This window comes from Aythya ferina (assembly GCF_964211825.1).
Source record: "Aythya ferina genome assembly, chromosome: 15".
In the NCBI taxonomy this organism is placed as follows: domain Eukaryota; kingdom Metazoa; phylum Chordata; class Aves; order Anseriformes; family Anatidae; genus Aythya; species Aythya ferina.
In genome coordinates this window covers 2,065,342-2,083,202 of record NC_140314.1, presented here as the reverse complement: position 1 = coordinate 2,083,202, position 17,861 = coordinate 2,065,342, and the positions used below count along the sequence as shown (strand labels likewise).

Below are 17,861 nucleotides of genomic sequence, written 5' to 3'. Positions count from 1 at the left end.
GTATTGCCAACCTACCAATATGTGAGAGGATCCAGAAGGTCAACCCGTACCATAAGTACTGGCCTTTGCTATTGCAGTGTTTAACCATTACACTGCCAGGCAAATGAAGGTGTGTTTTGGGCACTGCTGGGATGCTGTGCATGAGTTTAAGCTGTCCCATTAACCACCTCGTGAAATATTAAGTGTATTTAAAATGAGGACAAATTCCAATACTTGATAAAGGCACAGGTAATGCTTCCTAAAGATGGAAATAGGCTGTCCCCTGAAGTCAAAGCATAACATTGTGGATAAAATCTATCTGCCATGGGCTGTACGTGTTGGGAACAGTGGATATTATGTCACCACCACCACCGTTTGTGATGGAGGTGTGACACTGCAAAGCATTTGGTGAAACTGAAATACGAGGGGTCAGAAAGTACAGCTGTGTGCACCCTTCTGGCTGCTTAAATTGTGCTCCCCGGTATCTGCGTGTGTGGGTTTCTTGGTGTATCCTCTACAAATACGTTTTATCGGAAGCAAATTCCAGCTGAACATCTTGGAATTAATGCATTGCTTTCACTCTGCATCTGCAATGCAATTAAGCTGTTTTCCTCATCCGCATTAGGAGATTAACAGCATATGTGAGTAACGCGGGGTCATGCGGAGTCTGACGGAGCAGGGCTGAGCCTCCTGCTTGTGTGCGGGGTCAGGTCGCGTGCTCGCGGGGAGATTTTCCCAGAAGCGTGGTGTTGAGCTTGCCTGAAGCAAGAGGCACGTCCCTTACAGCAGCTGAGGAGAAATTTTATCTCAAAACAGATGCTGTGCCATTTCCTGGTGTGAAGGCAGAGACAGAATTCCTCTGCCTTCAGTGTCGTGGTAAATAGGAGTGACTGTGTTGTAGAGTAGTGGAAATGAGGACATGAACAAATTTCTTCACAACACCCAAATATTCTTCTGTAACTTTGGACTCAAAAGGTACGTTTCTGGGTAATTCCTAATACTATTTTTTTTCTCTCTGTTCTCCTAGTTGTGGCCTTCCTGGTGGCATACCATCAAAACAAGCAGCTGATAGGAGAAAAGGGGCTGCTCCCATGTAAACTCTACCTGCAGAGCGTCAAAAAGTATTTCAAAGGGAAGATAAACCTGGATGCTCTGAGCTATGCCCCAACAATCATCTGGTTTCTGGACTGGTCAGACATGGACAGCATCTTGGACAACATCTCTCTGGTCGGCCTGGCAACTTCAGCCTTTGTACTGGTGACTGGGTGTGCGAACATGGTCCTCATGGCTGTCCTGTGGGCTCTCTACCTCTCCTTGGTCAACGTTGGACAGATCTGGTAGGTTAACAGTCTCTCTGCCTTGTTTTTAATCTGTAATTTCTTGTTGTTCGTTGTACATGCTGATTTTCTATTATGCTTTGAGGTTGGTAATCTGGTAAGGAGTGATGTGGGCATGTGAGAGAAGGGCAGCGTTTGGCAGAAATGACTTGCAGGTGTGCTCCTGCTGTTTTGCCCAGTAAAACAGTCCTGATTTTCATTGTCCTCTGTGAGAGGAGCAGCAGCTGCATAACACGCCATGCTACACATTGCCCCTTCTGTGCAGCGCCTTCCTTTATGGCTGTTTCAAGGGAGTTCCTTTGAGATGGTTTATCAGTTTTCAGTTCTATCCAGAGGAGAGCTGGAGCCCTCCAGATAAATGTACAAAACCTGTGGGAGGGGAAAAGGAAAGGAGAAAAAGTGAGTGTCTGCACATTGCCTTGCTGCAGGGAAGGTCTGTGGTGTAGACTTTGGTTTTAAAAAATAATAAAATTTGTCAGTCTAAAATTTGTCCAACTGGATGATAGGCTTCAGCTGGTCCTCATGACAAGGTCCCAAAGACACACCCTAAAGGAATGGACCCTTGGGAAACCCAGCTTTGTTAGCTCACCTCATCAGGTTCCTGCACCTCTGCCTGCGTGGAGCTGGTGCAGTAACTGGGGAGCTGAAAGGCCACACCATGAAGAGGTACCCAAGGTGAGGATGTGATACATGTCACCAGCGTGGTCTGGCTTCACAGCACGTGGCAGGGCACCCTCATTATAGATGGGATCAGTGAATTTAATTTGAAGGATTTGCATGTGGTGGAGCAGCCCTGCATCTAGTCCTGTCCCATTCATTCCTCTCCTACTCCAGATGGTATGTAAGTGGGTGAAGGATAACAGCTTGGGTTTTCTGAAAAGCTCTGTTCTCCGAGCTCTTAACTCAGTATGAACTTAAGACCGTGAAAAGAAGCCACAATTTGAAAAAAAAGTTGCTTTCTGCTGCCCGTTTCCAAGTTATTCCCAAATTGCTTGTCTCTTTTTCTAGATACGTTACTACAGGGCAAGAATTCAAGCATCATCCTGCTCCCCAGAGATACAGGGGTCTCTGCCCTTGTAGAAGCAAAATCTGGATGTGTTGCTTGACTTCTATTTAGGGGTGCGATGGGGTAGGAATAATGCTCCCCCCCTGCTGCCAAAGCACAGCGTGATTCTAGCTGGAGGGTGGGCCTCTGGTGGTGGGAGGCTGAAGGCTTGACCTGGCCCTTCAGGAGCAGGCTAACTAAGAAATTAGCATAACGAGCTTTGTTAGCGCTCCTAAGGCAATCCGGAGTGCTTGGCGTACTGGTGTGGCATTAGCAGAGTTGTTGAGATTTCAATTTTAAAAAACAACCAAACAAAAAAACAGACTGGAGTGTGTTCTGTTCCCTGCTGGGCAGGCACGTCCTGCACTGCTCCTCTGCTCCCAGTTGCCTGTCCTGGTAAAGGTGGGCTCAAGGTGGGGGTGTGGACCCTCTGCAGCTGCTGGGGGGTCCTGAGGTTTTCCCGAAAGGGATCTGCTCGTGCCCAAGTAGCTCTGAGTGGCTGTTCTGTCTTTCAAGTCTTTGAGGGAGAAGCGAAAGGACAAGGGGATAGAGGGGAGTCCCCTGGTGTGCTGAACCACCACCAATGTCCAGCAGATCGCATCCAAACGCCTCCTTCCGAGGGGGTTTTGAAGCTCAGGACCAGGCGCTGGGGCTCTTTGCAGCTCCAAAGGCAATGAGCTGGCCAGCAGGAATGCAAGCAGAGCCCAGAGCTTGCATTCTGTGGATGCTGTGGTTGAAAGGAATTGCCTCTTGATTTTTAAGATAAGGCTTTTTTTTTTTTTTTTTTTTTTTTCTTTTTTTTTCCTCCTTTGCTACTTCAGATTCAGAGTTTGAAAGTTCCACTGCCCCAAGCGGGTAGCTCTGGGTATGCAGCAACAACACCGAGGGAACAGGGCAGGCTCTTTTGGGAGAAGGGGTGAGAGAAAAGGTGGGTGGGGAGGAAAGGTGGTGCTGCCTCAGCTTCTTCTCAGTTGTGGCATCAAATGCTTTAAACAGGAAATTAGGTTCCTTCTCCTAGGGGTAGGAGAAAGGAATCAAAGCAACCCAGCAGTACAATTCAGTCATCTGTGGTTACGTTTTTCATTAGATCCTCTGAAATGGGTCACTGGGTGGTCAAAAACATATTATTATTGTGCATATACTGTGACATTCAATTCCCTGGAGAAGGGGATGCTGGGTGCAGTGCAAGGAAATGTGGGGAGAGAGAAGGGGGGGGGTTGTAAATAATTTCTCATCCTCCTCCAGAGATTTGTGGTGGCTTTTGGTACATTCTGAAAGTACCTGAGTTCTGGAGAACTGCTGATCGCAGGTGGCAGTGCTGGCCTTGGAACTGAGGTGGCTTTGAAACTTTCTGCACTGATTTTCAGATGGTGTTAGGTGGTCTCTTAATGTTGGCTCCCAAGTTTGGACAGATGGAGAGGTTTTGATGGGCTCTGACTCTTCTCCAAAGCATCTGTTGAAGACCTCAGTGACTTCTCATAGGGTAAAAGATAACATCATCAGGCTTTCCTGTTTAGGGTTACGGGATGACTCGATGAAGGTGTCCGAGATAAGAAATTCCCCCTGCGGCCCCATTATTTGTGGTTGCTGAGCACCTAAAGGTGCTCTGCAGGTGCTGAGTCCTGTGGACCAGCACTGCTGGGCACGGACCCTTGGGCTGATCCAGCAAACGCTCCTCAGCTGCTGAGGGGGAAACCAGTTCAAGGAAGATACGGGAGGATAAGGAAGAACAGAGTTCTCTTTAAGCCCGTGAGGAACAATTTATTCTTTTTATTGCTTTTTTTTTTTTTCCTGTTTTAATTTTAAACACTTCTATTTGTTTTGGGCTGGAGTCTCCAGACCCCGAGTGCTGCTGAAGGAGCGAGTCTTTCAACTGCTGTCCAGCTGGCTTGGGCTCAGAGTCAGGGAAGCTTTGGACGGGCAGACCGTCCCCTGGGAGAGGCAGGACACGTCCCCTGCCCCCCTGCTTCTGCTGGCCACCTCCTCTGAGCCACGGCAGCTGGGGAATGTGCTGCGTGCCCGGGGAGCTGAGCCCACCGTGACAGCACTGCAAGGGAAGAGATGAAGGTCCCTGAGCATCTGGTAACACCTTTGCTTGGTTCTTAGAAGTTCACTCACATTAAAAAAAAAAAAAAAATAGGATTTAAAATCTGGAAGGTGCCTGACTGGATGGTGAAGGCAGGTAGCTAATGACTGTGGGAAATGAGGTTGGGGGGCTATGAGGCCACTTGGGTCACATCTTCGGAGGAATCACAGAATTACAGAATCAGCAGAGAACAGCAGGGCCACGTACTAGAGGATGGAGCTGCCCTTCAGGATGGTCCCTGGTACTCTGAGCACACAGTGGGTTGTAAAAACTACTGTGTGTGCAGGGAAGAAAGCTGTGCCTGCAGCGGTTGGTGTGAGGTCTGTGATGGACTTCCCAGGATAAGGAGTGCTTTGGGAACCTCAGAAGCTGAGAAGTGGGGCCAGGATGCTGTCCTGGCCCTAAACCCTTGACTTTGCTTGTTTGCTGTGTGAATTGTATGAAATAAGGTGTGCTTCGGTTGTGCTCAAAACTAGCCTAGCTTTTAGAGATTAACTTTGGTACCTCTAAAATGTAGGGCCGAGCCCACCTTTGCCAAATTTTAAGCGGGCAGCTTCTGTAATTTTGGGCGTTTTGTTCCCCAAAAAGCTGTGATATTCAGGGTCTGCTCAGGCCAAACGTGGACTTACTGTCTGGGTCGCAGGGCATGCACATAACGGTGCTGCTGGTATCATGAACTCAGCAGGTCTGTCTTAAGATACTGGAGTTTTCTTCCCTCTGCAATTCTGAACTTTTCCTTTTGAAGTAGGAGGAGGCTGTCAGGCATCCAGAGGCACTGCAAGAGCACAAAAGAATACTTAATGTCTGACCCATGGGCTGGGTGAAGTGCTTAATTGCTGTGCTGGTTTTCTTGCTGTTGTTGTAGACTGTTCTTCATTTCAGTAAAGTAACAAGAGTAAAAAGTGGCCCCAGTTTAACTGAAGCTTTTTAATGAAACTAGAGATGCCTAAAAAAAAATGTAATGGGAACCTCATACTTTAGTGTCCATGTTTTTTAGACTGCAAGTCCTGCTTGTCTCGGTCCAGTCACTAGAGGAATTCCCTGTAGGTCCAGGACGAGTGGCTTTGTCTATCTCCCTGCTCTTTCCCTTCTGAGTATTAACGTGAAAGATTGTAATAGATTTGAACAAGAATGGGAAAAGCTGCCCCTTTGTTTAAAAGGAAAAATACTTGTTGCGGGTGACCTCACGAAGCCTCCAGTTGTGGTTTTATTCCCCGTGGGTTGTGCCGGGGCACACGTCTGCAGGGATGGGCCATCAGCAGAACAGGTCCTTTGTCAGGCCGGGCTCTCTGGGAGAGGTGTTCTAGCAGAAGTTAAATCATTTTTTGTACCAGAATAGCTAATGCACTTCCAAAGTGAATTCGTAATTCTGGAATAAAATCACTTTTATCCCACAGTAAGGTGTCTCCAGAGAGCTATTACATTTTCTTATATAAACAAACTCTTAAACTACTCTGCCACTGATCTCCTGTTTCTTCTTCTGTTGTTTCCTCAGAGAACCACCCCCCTGCCACCCAACATTCAAATGTCATCTGAAAACCCTTTCCTTTCCCATGGTTATTGCATTTTTCATTTTACGAAACATCGTCCACTGCTAGAGAAGCATTCAGTGGTACGGTTTGTAAGACACTTGATACAAAAGCTAGAATTGTGGTTTTTAAATCCTATTGCCTTTTTCCCTTTCATGACTAAGATTCTGGTAGAGTTACAAGAGCTCAAGGGAATATGTTAAACAAGCCAATAAATAAAACGTTATAGCATGAGGTGGCTGCAGCGTTCTGTTCACTGTGTTCTTCCCTTGTGGAAAATGTTGGTGGAGCTACTGCTAACAGATATTTAGGATAAAATAAGACTATGCAGGCATGCTTTTCTGCAGGGAAAATGGGTCTGAACAGTGCTTCAGCACTGTACAACCCCAGAGGGTGCTGGCAAGTCCTGTTGGAGCTGTGCTCAGGTGCCCTTTGAAGGCTGCGTGCCAAGGTGGCTTCCAAGAAGTTGCAGATGCTTCAGCACTTTGCTAGAGAGGACATGCATCTGTCTTATTGCCCCCAAATGCCTGCTTTTTTATGTTTAGCTGATTGAACATAATATTAATAGCTTTTAACTTCTAATATTAAGAGCTTAATAGAGGGGCAGGTATACTGCAGGTCATGAAAGCATGTCTCTGAGGTGTGTAATTTAATTGCCATTAAATTACCATCCTCAGAAGTTCATTTACAATAGAGAATGAAGAAAGCCGTGTATGTCATGGAGGTTTTGTGTTTTATAGGTCTCATTAAAAACCACTTGACCTATGCAGGACTTTAATCACAGTGTTCTGTCTGCTAGCAGATGAACTAGTGAATGGTTCGTGTTGAACTCCATTAAATGCTAGGGGGCTGATGAGATGCTTCAGGCTGTATTTTTCCCTCTCCAGGAGGGCTTTAGTAGCCATCAGATGTATCTCTTCCCAATTTTCTTCCCTCTTTTATGTCTATGGCTTTGGTGTTTTTTATTTTTATGATTTTTTATTTTATTTAAAGCACTTGGGTTTTTGTCTAGTGTCTTCCCATTCAGTAAAAGCTGGGAACAGATATTTTCTGAGCTTGTAAATCAAGCAACGTGTGAACTGTGGGCTGGATTTGGCAACTTCATTCCCAAATTTGCTGTTTTTTGACCCTCTTATGATGAGGGCATAGCGCTTACAGGGATGGCCATTTTAAGACGAGAAGAGACCCAGCCTGACGTGCAAAATTCAGATGGAAGAATCACCCGCAGAGCCTCCAGCAAACCAGAGCCACCTCAAGTGTGAACGATGATATCTACACAGGCTTGGTGCGTTTGAGCTAATGCACACTTTATTCAGCAGCGTGGGTAGTTTGCTGAGGCTTTCGTGACTGCCCCTGAGCAAGCAAACACTGAAAGATCGCGAGCTGTGCAAGTAGGGAGCAGGAACGTGGGTGTCCTGGGTTTCACTGGTGTGCTTGGTTCGCTTGGAAAGTTTGCTGAGACTTCTGTATAGGCAGGAGTGGCTGTGCTGAGCTGTGCGTAACTGTATTTAACGATGTGATCTTGGCAGGGTCTTATATTATTTATATTAGTCCATGTCTGGAAGGAATACAAGGGTTGCACTAGAGGACTAGGGTTTAATTAATGTTAGCTTTTCCAATTTTAAGCTTTGAAACGCAAGCAAAACTTAATATCATGCCTGAATCCAGTGTACAATTTTGAGTATTGTAAAAACTGTCTAGGTTTTTAGGTAAATCACGTTCACGATTACCACCTTGGTGAGTATGCTAAGCCATTTGAACTTTGCAAATAACCCTTGCTGCAACCTGGCTTTATTTTTCTAGCTCTCCCAAGTATCCCAAGGACAACAACAACAAGGAAACTCAGACTATCTCATTCCTTTATCTGGTCTTTGCCTTGGCCATAAACCTCAGGAATGTCTTTGTTACTGTGTGGATCACAGCCTCGCATCCCTTTATTCCAAGCTTCCCTCCCTCCTTCCCCAGAAAGAAAAGATTATCTCTGGAAACGTAAACCAAGAGTTGCAGGATCTCGGGGGGTCATCCTTCCTGTCGAGGAAGCTGCTTTTTGGCACTTCCTCCTCCTGCAGAAGAGAGGCAGTGGATCAGTTTCAAAGAGCGCTGTGAGCAGACGCGAGGGGTTGATATGACACATTAATGAACACGGAGATTAATGCCATGTGACACCGCTGCCTGCACTACAACTGGGAACTAATGAGGCTAACGAGAACCATATTTTTGTTCGAGAGATTAAAATTTAATCACGGCTGATGTCAGAAATGAATCATTTCACGTTCTCCCCCCCTGCCCCCAGCGTGTTTAAGGCTTCCCCTCCTGGCCTCGGGCTGGCTTTTTGGCTCGGCAGGCCCTGAGAGGGGCCTGCCCCTCACTGCCCCCTTGGCATGGAGGCCGGGCCGTGTCTCTGCTCTTCTTCCTCAGTCCCTCAGAGCTGTGAGCATGGGTTTGGAGCATCAGGCTGCTGACGGCTGACATTTGAAGGCCGCTTAATGGGGGAGCGCAGGGCTGGGTCAGAGCAAGGAGCGTGGTCGGGTGTCCCGGGAGGCCTGAGCACATCCCTGCTGTGCCTTCTCCAGAAACCATGCATTAATCGGAGTGTGGGCTGAGATGACAGCTACAGATCCACCTGGTGAAGCAGCCTGGTCTGGTGGAGGCAGGAATCGAAGCTCTGTACAAGCTGCTGGTGGGAGCAGCGCTGCCAAACACCTTGCGGGCCAGCATGGGACTCAATGGTGATATCTCAGGCCACATCGGTCTGGTTGTTGCCTGCTTCCACTGGTGTATTTCTGGAGAAGAACTGACCCATGGCGAGTCCAGTTTGCCATTGAAATGCTCTGAAAAGTGAGAGAAGTCGTTTTGATCCGATGGTGTGCCAGGGTGTCTTGAGCAACTGCGGCATGGGAGATTGCAGCATCTGCTGGGGATGTTAATTTCTGTAGCAGGTAGCGCCTCTGTGATAGGTTTCATCTAAATAATAGGGATGCCTGTAGGAATTTAAGTATCTCTGAAAAGAGGGAAGTTGAAGAGGAATTAATCTCTTAAATTGGTTGTATCTAGTGTTTTCACTTTCTGTAGTTACTGGCTTTGCTTTGCTCAAAAATAACACCTTTGGAGGATTTTTTTTTTTAATTTCTATCTTCTGTAAGATAATCAAAGGCTTATTAAAATCACTAATTGACTATGAGAGAAGGAGCTGGTCTCTGTCCACACCAAAGCATCACACCGAGGGTCCCCTGGGATGTGCACAGGGTGCTGACCAGTGCTGCTGTGCATGTCCCTTGCATCCCATTGCTCTCTGTGCCCCTCGTGCCACTGCGTGTGCTCTGCGTTCATGGCCTCTGAGGCCGGCTGGTGGCTTTGTAATCTTGTTAGTTAATCCTGGTAATCGCTTCTGTCTAAGCATCGGGGCTGCTACCTGCGCACGGTACGAGGATAACACAGAAAAGCAGTGGTGTGTGTCTGCTGCTCCGCTTCGTAGGAAGCCTGACAAAATGATTTAACCTCGTAGGGCGCAGTGCTTTGATAGCAGAGCGAATGTTAGCACAAGGCAAGGAAGGATTTTCTTTCTCCTCCTCTCTGCTTCTCCGGCTCTGAACTTGATTTCACGAGAAGAAATGCTAAAACATCAGAAGCAATTAGGACGGGATATGGGGTAAAGCATCTGCACGGGGAGCTGTGTATACTGTACGGACAGCTAATAGCATCCCACTGGTTCCTTTGCATAAACTGTCTCTAGCTTCCAATCACTTCTGCAAATCACAGCCGATGAGAAAATGAGAGCACAGAAATTATCAGAAGATTATGTGGTTAGTGGCATGGCTGCGCGGTGTCTGATGTACCACGGGGCTTTGCCAGAGACTGAGACAAATATTTTTTTAATTGCTTATTATCTGGCACATCCAATTGCCAGCTGTATGCAGTATGGAGACTTGGGTATTGATTCCACAGCTGAAAGATTTAGGAAAAGAATGAATAATGTTTTTTCATGATCTCTTTTAACTGTAACTTGCCAAATAGCTTCATGCACCCAGTCTGGTCCAGCACACGTTCATGTTGCTTAACTCATCTAACTTCTCAAACAGCTGTGGTTGGAAAGAATGTTAATGCAGCCATTGGTGCAGCCGAAAAGCAATCAAGGCTTAGGGAAGGGTCCAAGCCCTGGTGGGATCTCTGTTTACTAACTTCCCTAAGGGTCTTAATCCAGAATGTTATTCCTGAGAGCAGTGCTCACGACCAGTGGGGCTGGCTCTTTTCTGGGTTGGGGTTATCCCATCACGGCAGTGATCTGGGGGCTGAGCCCTTACTGGAGACGTGTCCCAGATCTGCCTGGGCAAACTGCGGTGCTGTGCTGGGGAACAGGAGGACAGCGGCTGCAGGAACAGAGCGCTCTCCACTGGGGGAAGGGTCTGTGGGGGAAAATAGGTGGAAATTTGCATTAGGATAGCTCGTGTCTTCATGAACTTAGCATAGAAGAAATTGCCATGCTGTCACCAAATCCTGTAGCCATGCTGCAGACTGCATTTAACGGGGAATTGCGTTCAGTTTCTGAATGGTTGTCAGTGCGGGGCCAACCTTTGGAGAGAAATTAATGCAATTAAATGATTTTTTCTTCAAGAAATGGAATTACTGAAATGCAGTTTTCCTTGGATTTTACCTGTCAGCATGCAGGCAGCTGGCACACAAAACCTTTCTGCTGCAGTGTCTGACCAAGCCGGGCTGCAGCCCTCCTGTGCCTCGTGTTCCAGGGCACGGATGTATTCCAGCTGATGCTGCCCTTTACATCTTCCATCAGGGCCCCTTGTGCTGGCTCTGCACATGCTTTTGTTCACAAAAAGTGGCTGTGCAGGGGAGCACGGGGATTTTAGCAGGTCTGCGGGCAAAGCAGGACTAGGAGGCTGTGGGATGCTTTGCTGTCCCCATGCTGTTTCCCTCTCCCTTTCGCACGTTTCCTGCCTTAAATTCGCAGCCTGCTTTAAGGAGCAGCTCAGAGCGGGCTTCTCGAGGCTGCCATTTCAGCGTCTGGTTTTGGCACTGGAAGGATTTAACCAAACCAGACTTCACTCGAATTTGGCAAATTCTGCCGTCGTGTACGCCAGGGCTCATAATAACTGCAGCGTCGGAAATGAGCACAGACAGAAAACTTGGCGGGTGCCGGCCCTTAGTTGGGTAGCTCACATTTGGTCTTTAACTAAGCCTCGCTCCGTGCCTTGCAAGGGGAAAATAAAAGGGTGGATGGCCACTTTGAGGGCTCGCCATGGGATGTGTGGGATGGGGAGCGGTTGCGCGAGCACCCAACATTGCTGCAGGATGGTCGTGCCCTCCCTCGTCCTCTGCTTCGCTCCAGCTCTGCTCAAGCACCTTTCCCAACACCACGTGCAAACTGAGGCACAAAGCTCCTCTTCCAGCCATTTTTTTAAACGTTATCCCTGTTCCTTCCATTTAAATGTGGATGTTGTAATTACAGAGCGCAGAATCCCAGTTTTTAGAGATCTGCGACCACAATAAAGCGAATCCAGAAACCAGCCGAGTGGTTTCATTTACTACCATTCTAGCTTATTTCCTCCCCCCGCAACCACTGTGCAATGCTAAAGGCTTGGCAGCAACTGAAACCAGCTGTCAGAAATGTTTCTTACCCCCGCACTTTTAAGTTAATGATGTTCTGAAATTAATGGTGCACTAGACTAATTCTGTCATCTCGTTTTGATGGGCTCGCAGCCTCTTGGTCTCTTGCGAGTGGTATTTGCCAACTGGCTTCTTTGTTTGGAGGCAGTGCGCTTAGGAAGTGGATTCCCAAGTGCAAGGTACTGCGTGTGTGTATATGAAGATGCGTGTACGTGTATAAAAATAGAGATATTAAAAAGATGGTTTTAGCCCTAAAGTGTTTATGGCTTTAATTTGGTTAGCGTGCTGTGGTTCACCAAACGAGATTTCAGGCACGTAGGCTGGTAGCTTTTAGGGGTGTCACGCACACGACAGCAGCGGGTGAGGGTTCCTCGCCGTGCATTTGGGAGGTGTCAGCCAGCAGCGTGTCTGCCCGTGGTGCTGTGCAGGAAGAGGCACAGCCCTGGAAGCAGCACAGAAAGCGGGCTGGAGGAGCTGGGCTGGCGAGGGAAGGGAGAGCTGGGAAAGGAGACAAGTCTTTGAGTGCCTGGAAGTAGCAGACAAGATGGAAGTAAGGTCAGTTTTCTGTGCTTTTGTAGTTTCGCCCTTTTTTCTCGCCTAATGCGCTGCCTGGATTGACGGCAGGCAGCTCCTCCAGCTTTCCCTCTCACTAAAGCCTCAGAAAGAAGCTTCGAGCTCAGTCCATTGTGTGTGCATTTGGTTTCCAGCTGTGGTCTGAGGTTGCTGGTACCTCCTAGAGAGCAGCCCACTGCCTTCAATCCTCGCTGGGCACGCAGGGGGAGTTGTAACATCTCCATCCCTCCCCAGCAATGAGTACCCCCATCCGTAATCTCTCCTTGGTTTGTAGAAACTCTGCAGAGGTGCTGCTGTGGAAACATCTCTCCAGCAGACACCAGAGCCTGGTGGAGAATGGAAATCACATCTGTACTGCCCAAATCCTTTCCCCCATCCCGAGCTATGCAGCCCAGAGGATGAGAGGTTCATAATGGAGATGAAAGTTGACATCTGGGTTCACTTTCCGTAGAGGATGTTCTCCACGGAGAACAGTGAGATGCTGTTAACACCCGCTGCAGATTGGGGATGCGGCAGTGAGTTATCCTGCCTGGGGAAATCGCTGCAGTTGGAAGAGTCTTGTGGGGTCGGTCACTGCCAGGCTGAGAGGCAGGGAGGACGGGTTTTTTACTGTTAGAAATACAGACACATTTTCCTAGAAAGCACTGGTACGTGTAAAATGAAAAGTTGCTGTCTTTTAATACCACTCATTAGTAGACTCCATGCAGAATGTTGTCACTATTTACAGTCCCCGTTCCAAGCAACTCTTATGCTAACCAATTTGTGCAGCTGTGGGGTAGGTAAGTGGAGAAGGAATGTCAAGTTATCAGGTAAATGTGGCCAGCCTGCTTTTCCTCCGTGAGCAAACAGAAGCAATCATCCTGCGTGCTTTGCATGCTGAGCAAAGGGTGTAGTTACACAGAAAAAGGAGGGACTCCTTCCTCGCCAGGAGCAGTTATGCCCCAAGGAGCAGGGTGATGGCTTTGTTGGATGGCTCCTGTGTTTTGGTTGAGTTGGGGCTCATGCAGAATGGAGCCGTGCCCTCAAGCCAACGGGGTTGGTGCTGGAGGATGCACTGACTGGGACCGAAGTAGCTTACTGCAGTCTGGACCGTGCAGTGCTACGAGTTTTTGCTTTCCAGGAATATATTGGACCTGTACTGGTGTTAATCGGCATGAGAATGGGATGGAAAAAACTTAATCCCAATATTTGATGGTGTTTATGATTGCCAGCTGATGCTGACAGTCTCTCTGAGTGTGACATGAGATTTGCCTCTAATGACAAGTCATTGCTAATTACGATGTTTCTCCAACCGGAGAACAGAAATGACATCACACTTGTATTTGATTTAGAAAATATGAATGGAATGTGCTTTGAATTTGCAAGATTTCTGGGTTTTGACAATATGCAGATCAAAAGTCGCTCTATTGAAGTTTTCCGAGCCTCTCAAAATGAAATCCATGTTCTTTTGTCATCGTCTGTCAGTAATGTTTCAAACTCCAGGCAGGCAGGGAGTGACGAGATAAATATATATTTAATAAACACTTCTGTTTACATTGTATAAGCAAGGAAGAGGACTTAGGAAATGGAAAAACAGCAATTAGGTTCCAAACTACAGTCTGAAGTCCAGGGGAATTAGGTACCTGCCTGCTTGTACCTATAAAAAAAAATCTCTGCGAGAAGCCCTGCTGCTTTTATGTATTTGGAGTTGGCCATTTTCTTTGGTTTCCTTGGCATTTGTATTGCAAGCTTCTTCAGAGAAATAAATTCACAAGTGTTTGCCTGTCATCACATGACAAGTTATGGAGCCTAGATTGATGTAATCAGCAACAGACACACGTCAGAAAACTATGTGGTTCAGAAGAATACAATATTTTATTAATTCCTCATTTTGTGCGTGTCTCTGTGTGTGTGTTTTAAATGAGCCTCAGGGGGTTCTTTCCTTCTGCCAAGAAATAAGAATAATTCGTACAAGTTTGTGTTGAACTGCGCCACAACTGTGGTGGAGAACAGCAAAGTCAGGTTGCCCTTAATGACAGATATCTTCATGAAGAGCCCCTTTTATTAACAACCTTAGAACTTATCGTGCATCTTGAAGTTATTGCTCTCTACACATCAGTAGCCCTGTTTGAAATGGTTAAATATCATGCAGAATATTTAAATCAATAGTTTGTGTTTGTGTTGTGTTGCTGTTTTTTTTAATAACTATTTGAGGTACCTGTGTATGGTATAAGATTTGTGAATAGGATACTTTCGGTAAGAGAAAACTTTCTGAAAATAGAAAATATTTAGGGGACTTTTTTTGGTTTGGGTGGATGTTGTTTTTCCTTTTTTTTTTTTTTTAATTTATTTTTTTTTGCGGGTGTAGGTCAGATAAAAATTATAAAACCCTGGACTGAAACCCTAATGGGAGGAAACCTACTAGGGAACCTGCCCCAGCTTCAGCTAACGGCCCTGCGAGCACAGATCCTGTCCAGCTCCCGGTGCTGCGGGGCTGGCAGCAACATCCACAGCCCCAACATCTCTGCCTGGTGCTCACAGATGGGTGCTGCTGGAGCTGTGGCTTTGTGAGCAAAAGAAAGCAGCAAAATAGGCTTCAGGAGACATCCCGTTTATCAGGATGCTAAGCAGCTAAGGCTGAAGGAAATCTCAATGAGAAAATTAATTTGAATAAAAAAGAATTACATGATGCACCGGGGTGCGTTGATGTGAAGGTGGTGCAGCAGGCACGTGCTGCTTTGAAGCACGGGGGATTGCTAAGCAGAAGTGCACAGCACTCAACTGGCACATGACACGGTGCTAGACTTCTCTGTGCTTTAGAAAAAGGGGAAAAAAAAGTTTATCAGCAGGAGGCAACTTCTTGCTTTTTGGGCGAGGAGCTGCTCCTTGTGAAGCCAGCTCAGCCCAGGTGTTACCAGTTGGGATTTGGGACCGCGCTGTCTCTTTTGGGAATGCTGCTTGAGCATCTTTACAAAAAGATAGGTGACTGCTTGCTTGGAGTGCTGAATAACAGCTTAATTCTTCCCCAAAAGGGTTTAATTGGCTCTTGCCTTTCCAGTCAGCAGGGCAGTTTGAGAAGCAATTTGCCATTTAGTGCCTCTGGGTTGCACGTTGCGTGGCTCAGACATGTTTTCATACTCCCTGACAGATGTTTTGAAATTCAAAACCTGTGTGAAGTTTGAAATAAAAGTAATAATGAGGCATAAGTCCCCATGTTTGAACAACTGAGTTTAATTTTTTTTTGCTTTTTCTCCATTTTGTTTTGCAGGTATTCCTTTGGTAAGTGAATAAAAATGAGAAAAATTCTGCAGTAACAATTTATTGGTGCATTTGTGGGTATGTAGTTTTTACATTACTCTAGCTTTCTTTCTCCCTCTGTCAAATGTTTAAGTTACAATTGTCTTTATTCTCTGCTTTTCATTGTTTTTCTCTGCCTAAATGTCAGAAATGGAAGGAAAGGAAAACTGGAAGTAATTCTATAAATTGAGACCGAGGGAGGCTTGGTGGAAGGGTTGTGTAGCCACCAGCAGCATCATTCAGAGGGTGATTAAAGATGAATGGTTAAATAAGCCCAAGGCTACCAAACGAAATGAGATCTGAAGGACATCTGCTGGGAGGGAATCTGCATCTCTGCAATTCTAATTCCCTTTCTGCTAATGATTTGTATGAACATCAGGAACCTCATGCTCATTTTATCCTTTTTCCTGCTTGTGCAAGATGTAGCTATTGCTTCCTTGGAGTTCTGGGAGACTGACTTGTGCTTTGCACAGGTTTGATTTTATTTCAGCATTAAATATTCCAACCTACAGTCAGAGTCTAAATGGAAATTTAGAAATCGAAGTAGAAAAATTGTTCCTCTCTGTGGAAATATTAAGAAAACAGCTAGAGTACTTCCGACTTTATGGGGGAAGGAACAATGGTATGGCATAATGTCCCAAAACAGCATCTTTTGCTATGCCTGCTCATGCTTTCCGCTTGGTGTTCGGTCCCTCGGATAGGTGAGGTGGAAAGGAAACCAGTCACAAATAAAAATTTTGGTCCATTATAAGGCACAAGACCAAAGTCCTTTTGCGTTGCGTGTATTACTGAGGCTTGCAAATCTGATAAGCAGGTATGCCTCCCCTGCAGGGATTTGTATCCATCTCCCTGTGTAGGTTGGTCATTTTAATAAGTGGACTTAACATTTGGGTGTATGTGAGATCAGAAAGATGATGCTTTACCAAGTGGAGAAGCAGAGGAGTACAGAGAATTGTTCTCACTCCCGTGTATTTTAGCTAATCGTGCCAAGCAGAACGAGGAGATTTTAACCAGCTGGATTTTACAATACGAATGTTCACTGTAGTGGAGTTAGTGAGGACACCCATCACAGTTTTAACCCAAATTATTTGTCTTCTGTGTGTTTTCCACTTTCGCCGATAGCTGTAGAAAAACTGCCTTTCCTAAGTGCTATTTTACATTTCTGTCCCTTTGTGTGCTGACTGGAGAGCCACCCTGTGAGGGCTCCTGAAGTCCTTTGTACGCAGTAGGGACTCTCCCTTTTTTTTGGCTTACGGACTTTTTCTGAATAAGATGAATGAGATGTAAATCTTGAGCTACTTTTGTTAGAGTACAGGAAAACCACAATATTTTTGTTATAATATAGCTGAAACAACAACACTCATCCATTGCTGTAGAAGTACATTAAATATTGCTGAGCTCTGGAAGCCTTATTCTTTGGTAGCATCTACTTCAAAGCGGGATTTTTTTTTTTTAATAATAAAAAAAAAATAATTCCTGGAGAGGTCTTTGTAAATGCTGACTGTTTCCTATTCCCCTCCAGGAAGTGTGCTTTTTTGATACATCTTAGGATGGATTTTGGTAGCCTCTATTAAAACTGCAGGCTGTCCCTATGAATTTTAAAGAACTCCAGAGCCTGGAAATAACAACAAGCTGTTAGGCCAAATGGGATCAACTGGTATTGCCACAGGTTTTGCTCTTTGCTCTCACTGCTGTCAGGTAACAGTTATTAAAAACACTCCTCACTTAGGGAACGAGCTGTGAAACAGCCCTGCTGCGGTGTTCACGGCGTGCAGCACCGGCCGTGTCGGACCGCTCGCCTTCGACAGGCGAAGAGATGCCCTGCAATGCTGATCCTGCACGGGCACCAGCCGGGGAGCTGGAGCTGTTCTGAAGTTAGCTGAGCTGTAATAACTTCTTGGCTTTATTTATTGTTATTCTAAATGTGGCTTTAGATGTAGCACGGTGTGTTTCGGTGAGCACGTGGCCATTTTGCATCAGGTCCCTCCCCGCGGACAGGCACTGCTCAGGTGGGTCAGGTCCCTGCTGTGCGTGACCTGATGGCTCCTTCTTGTCCCTGTTTTCTGCAACTCAGTACTCTGGAGGTCAAGCATGGACTGTGCTCCAGTGGGACTGCTTGCTGGCCAGAGCACCCTGAACTGCTTCAGTCCTGCCAAGCTGAGCTGAAGCTGACGGGAGTCTCAGGAGGCTGGAGGTGCTGCCTGCCCTCTGCAGAGCACGCCTCGGGGCCATGCTGCTCCTGGGGAGCTGAGCTGGTATGGCAGAGCCATCCTCAGCCTGAATCTCCTCCCTGGGCTCCTCTGTCCCGAGGGCTTTCCTTCCTGGCCCTTTTTGTTTGAGTGCCTTGACTAGTTTATGCACCTTGAGGCTGGTTCAGCTCCAGAAACAGCAAGTCTCGCTCTGTCTGAAGGTTGCAG

At 46.6% G+C, this 17,861-nt stretch overlaps 1 protein-coding gene across 3 annotated transcripts in view; it reads left to right on the top strand.

Annotated features, from left to right (window-relative positions):
* The window catches only part of LMF1 (lipase maturation factor 1), a 190,680-nt gene that overhangs the window by 8,383 nt on the left and 164,436 nt on the right, over positions 1-17,861 (top strand). For 2 of the 3 annotated variants that reach the window (XM_084536871.1, XM_084536872.1), the window contains exon 2: positions 1,007-1,327. The gene's annotated coding sequence lies outside the window, so the exon portion shown is untranslated. The remainder of the gene's footprint in view (positions 1-1,006; positions 1,328-17,861) is intronic. The other variant, XM_084536873.1, reaches the window with a different exon arrangement.